The 5,568-nt window shown below is 30.6% G+C and overlaps 1 long non-coding RNA gene across 1 annotated transcript; it reads left to right on the top strand.

Annotated features, from left to right (window-relative positions):
- Positions 1-4,703: 4,703 nt before the first annotated feature.
- LOC122195970 (uncharacterized) lies at positions 4,704-5,299 on the top strand. The gene is made up of 2 exons (XR_006187131.2): positions 4,704-4,812; positions 5,015-5,299. It is a non-coding gene; the product is annotated as an uncharacterized LOC122195970 (long non-coding RNA).
- The last annotated feature ends 269 nt before the right edge of the window (positions 5,300-5,568 follow it).

Below are 5,568 nucleotides of genomic sequence, written 5' to 3'. Positions count from 1 at the left end.
ATGTTAGGGACTAAATAAACAAATTCCTCCAAACCACAGGGACCATTCATATAATTTACTTTTACTTTTGGTTTTGTTCATATTTAGGTAAATTTTTTTTGTAACGAACTTGTTGAAAGTGTTAACATTTAGGATTTAACTTGTTATAGTAGGTCATAATGATCATACGTGAACATTTCCAACAAATTTGTTACCTGTGTACAAAAAAAAATAGTTACCCAGATGTGAATATATCGAAAAGTTAATTACCTTAATAAGTCATTTTCCCTTTATATATATTTAAATTTTACTTTTAAGATCGATATGGATATGGATACGAGCATTCAACTAAACTATAACTCAAATACCTACAAGTCTTAATCAACAACTAAATAAAGATGTTCATGAGGGAGAACGATGCACATGATAGTATGATGATGGAAGGGGGCTTTTATTTCCCGATAGGCTTCAATATTAGAGTTAGATTGTTGAATTCTTCATTAGGCTCAAACGAAGCACAAAAAATATATGATTTTTTTTTGTTAAAAAAATTGTCACTTATTTTAGTTTATAGCTTTATCAATGATTATCTTTTGATTGACATATCAACAAAGGAAGAACCCCATTAGGTTCAAGAAAGTTGATCAAACATTGCAGACTTGAAACTCGTGATATTTGAAGAATAAAATGAAGAACAAAACACACTTTGGAAACAATCAAACAAAGCCATTGATGCTTCTTCACCACAACTAGCTTCTTTATCTTTAGTAGTCCTGCAACATATATAACCCCATAAAACAAATTAACCCCATTTATACATCCACCTTTTAATCAATTAAAAAAAAATCACCTCACAGATTACTGACTGAATTAACCACATGGCCTTGATAACATTCTGACGTGGACCAAATATGTTCACTAATTTCTCTCCTCCAGAACCACCTGGATTTTTTCCAACCTGATCAAAATATGTTTTCATTAATAAAAATTAATAAACCTCTTTATATATAAAATTAAAAAACAAACCTTTATCCATGCACCAGACTCCATTTCCATTCTCACATAACTACTCCCATAAATTCCATCAATATGAACAACCTGTATATATAAACAGATCACAAACAAAAATCAAACCTTCACAAAAACAAAATAAAAAAAATAAAATATATTCTTTTTAAGAGCATATTTATATAATTATATGTCATGCACCTTTTGGGCAGGGATGATCATTTGGTCATGGTATACAGTTGGTGGCATTAGAATTACTGGAAAACTCACACTGCTATATGTCTACAAACAATTATTCATAACCACATTTAACTATAAAAAATAAATAGTTTTCAAAAAAAAAAAAAAAGGTTAATTTAATTATATAACTGCTAGGATTTCATCTAGGATGAGTTCTTCAGCAGTTTGAACTTCTTCAACAGTTCCCAACAAGTCCAGATATGAATGACTATAAAGATTGGTTTCAGCATCAGCTATTAGCCCAATTGTGGCTTTTGAGGCTCTGTGAATCAGTTTCATTATTTCATATTCTTCCCCAATGGCTTTCACAAGCTGTCAATGGAAAAATAGCAGGATATGGTTTATGTATGTGAATTGAGTTCTCGATATTTGTGAAATGTGATAGAATTTTGAGGCTTCACATACTTCTTTATTACGAATTCTGTATACTTTTCTATCAAGTTTCGCCCCTGAAGCAACTGCTTCAGCTAGTTGTTGAGCTTTCCGAGTATTCTCTTCTGATAATCAGAGAAAAAATGAAAATTTTCCAAGAGAATAACAGGTAAATCTCTCTGATACATTACCTCAAACACTCAAATACAGACAAATGTATGCATTTATGGTTAATTTCTTCTTGATCAACATCGTTTATAACCAATGTGAGTCGTTTGATACATGACAAACTTTCTGAAAACAATCTGGTTTGATAATTGATATATGATTTTGATGATTTTATATGAGAAATCACTGATTACAACTTCATTGGTGATGAAATCAAACAATTAGATCAAATAAAACAGAAATTGATGTCAAATAACACAACGAAACAGAACTCTCTTGCGATCTAATCGAAATTCTCCATTAAACGTCAACAGAAAAGAGAAAAAAATAAAAACATTCATCAACGTCGTGAAAATGGAATAATACAAAAACAGAAGAAATGGCAATGATTTCATACAATTTCCTAAAGATATTTTGAAGTTCTTACCGAAAATTTTCAAATAACTGAGATCATCAGTGAGTTCAGTGGGAGGTTTCAGTAATGCTTTAGGCAATCGCAGATTTGGTTCTTCAATTTTGGCTTTCGCATATCTGTCTCCTACTGGAATTGGCTCCATTTTCTTGAAGAAGACGAACATGAAGAATGGCGACGAAATTTGTGGGTTGCGTGAATACGTGATGTGATTTCCAGGGTTTTATACGGAGGAATCGAAGTAAGAAGAAAAAATGCGGGAAAATCTGTTTATCAATCGACATGGCACTGAACAAGGTAATTTGCACTTACGTCCTTAGAGATATATGATTTGTTTACAATTAGTCCCTGCATATGAAGCGATTCAACTCTCGTTTCATCAGCTTCATCCATGAGATAAATCAAAAATCAAACACAACAGATGAATTTCAAGCGAGGATCATTATCGGGTTTCTATTTTTCTGATCTAATTGAAGAAAACCCTAAATAGAGGTTGAAATCTACTATGGTAAATGTCGTGGTGTGTTTTCTCGTGGTAGAAAGAAGAATGTTTGCTGGGGAACATGAATAATTAGAGATGGATTTGATCACCATTGATGATTTGTGAAGCTTTAAGGGCATTTGAGGTAGAGTTTAGATGTTTGTTTCTCTCAATATATATGTTCTTCAATGACGAGGGCAGAGGAAAAGAGGGTTGCATGATCAGAAAAATAGGGGCTTGTCGAGGAAAATAATAAAAAGAAGGGGAATAACTGAAAGTTTCCTAGATGAGTTTATCAAAATGTAATTTTATTTTTATTTATAATAATATCTTATTTTTTATTTCAAGTATAATAGTATATTATAAATTATAATAATTTATTTTTATTTTCATTGTAAAATTGTATTTTAAATTGTATTTATTTATAAAAACTTTATATGTTCAGAGAAAATAAAACCTTCTAAGCCTATCATAACTTTTTCGGTATTAAAATATAATACTTTAAAAAAAATATCCTATTATATCAATGAAATTAATAAATATTTAAATAATATTATCATAATTTGATAGATTCAAAATGCAATGTTGTAAATTCGAAAAATTGCAAACAATAAGCAACTTAAAGAAAAATAATATTACATGGAAGCCTATTAAAAATTAACACTTTTTATATTTAATTTTTACTATTTTTCTATTTTTAACATTACTAAAAAAAAGTAATTAAATTTTGTAGGTATCCAATATACAGAATAAATGTTTGCCCATCTCTTCAAAACGTTGATGCCTACTTCTTGACCTTTCATTCCTTGTCAACGCCACTATGAAGTAAATCCTTATTTTACCACCTCTCTTATAATGATGCATTCACCTCAAAGTTTGTGTTGGTCGATGTTGAAATGTTGCCATTGACCATCTAGATACAATGGCAATTGATAGCACCCTCGTGGTCCGACAAAAGGAGGTTCAAGAAGACCAAATGCAATGTCAACTATTTTTACTATTCTTTGGCTTGTTGTTATACGTTCAACAATTCTTAATTGTAACTCGATCAAAGATGATTATGAAGAGCGAATTTTTAGTTGAGTGAACGAGGGAGTTGATTTTCTTAGTGCCATGAACTCCAATTCGGTTCACTCATAATTCTTGAAATTGTAAATATAAAGCTCAAAGATCAATTTCAACAATAAACATTACATTGTGTATATGTGAACCTCTTAGTGTCGAGCCACGAGGGTTCAACCAATTACCACCTCCATCTGATTGTGATCGACTCATACAAACTACGTATAGGGATGGTGAGTCAGTGATTTAATTTTTAATGGCATTGGCAAAGAATAGAATGTCAAAAAGCTTGTCCCCATGTTATGGAGAGATTGACTTATAATTATTTTGTATACAGGATACCTACAAAACTAAATTCCAAATAACTTTTAACCTACATAGTTTTAATTTGAACAAGAAATATTGGGCTAGCATGTATAACTTTGGTTTTAGGGAGCCCATGCTACATACTCGAATATGATGTCATATGTGGCCCAACGGTATTAGAAATTTATGGAACCAATCAGCAAAATATGGAGAATTGTAAGTCTTTATTGGAGATAAAATTTGTAGATTTAGGATAATATAATAGGTGTGCAAATTAGTTGTTTTAAAAACAATGATGATAAAAAATAAAATTTAATTAAAAAGAAACATTATATATTCATAGACGATGTAAAATAAAGGAAATGGTATCAATGATTATTAGCTTACTGAAGAAACGCATATATTATTTGAAATAGGAATAATTTAAGAAAGATATTTAAATGATGTTAACTTAAGGTATAAAATATCTTTACTATTTATACTATATATGAAATTAAACTCACATATTACCTTTACAATAATTTAAAAAATCGTAAATTTAAACACGGTGGATATTTTTGGCACCGAAAAGCATTAAAGATTACGAATCTTATTGCTTTTTAGTAAAAGATAACATGTAGGCCACTATATAAGGCCAAATCATATCACCATTCACCACCATTTATTTTTCTTATAAATTAAACGGCTTGAGCATTTGGTTGTCTAGAGATGGCGATGACCAAGGCAACCACTTCAACACAAATTCAACTCATCATACTTCTCCCACTTCTTGCAAGTTTTCTTGGTAAATCTCATTTATTTCTTTTTGTCAATGTTATATTTATGGAACCTTCATCTTTTTTATCCAATAGAGCTTTTAAGGAGAAATATAGGACTATAAGACACCTAGAAACACATATATTACTATGTCTAGTCAATGTCGGACTCTAAAAATAACGTTTTGGATTATTATATCTAACTCTCTGTCTTTTCTATTGTCTTACAAGTGTGGGGATCTACAATGAGCCACGAGGCTCGAAGGGGGTCGACAGACATCAGAGTCACTAGCCATTCAGTGCGAATGCCAAAAACAATGAAGAGTAGTTGCCAGGTTACACTGGGATTATGTAACCACAGTTGCCTCATGGGTTGTTGCAATGAAAGATGTTCTAATCAATTCAAGAATGGCGTTGGGAAATGCCTAGAACCTATGCTTCCTAGGGCACCATGTTTGTGTCAATACACTTGTTAGAATCCACCAATATATTTTCAAATTTCAAGATATTTCTCAACTTTCTATAAACTATTAAATACACTTATTGTAGTATCAAATAATACCCTTTCCTAATCGATAAAGTAAAAGATTTTCACAGAAGGTCGATCATAGCAAGAACTACAAAGAATTTTGAGAGTCTAAATCTACATATACATTTTGACCATCTAATGAGCTATGTCAAAGAAAAGAAGCATTTCATTTATTTTCAATTATTAAACTTAAAATGGTTGAAAGAAAAAATCGTAAACAATAAATAAATTAACAGTAAACAAAACTAAATGAATA

The sequence above is a fragment of the Lactuca sativa genome, chromosome 9 (genome assembly GCF_002870075.4).
Source record: "Lactuca sativa cultivar Salinas chromosome 9, Lsat_Salinas_v11, whole genome shotgun sequence".
Classification (NCBI taxonomy): Eukaryota; Viridiplantae; Streptophyta; class Magnoliopsida; order Asterales; family Asteraceae; genus Lactuca; species Lactuca sativa.
Note: the sequence above shows the minus strand (reverse complement) of the source record. Positions and strands in the feature narration are given on the sequence as shown.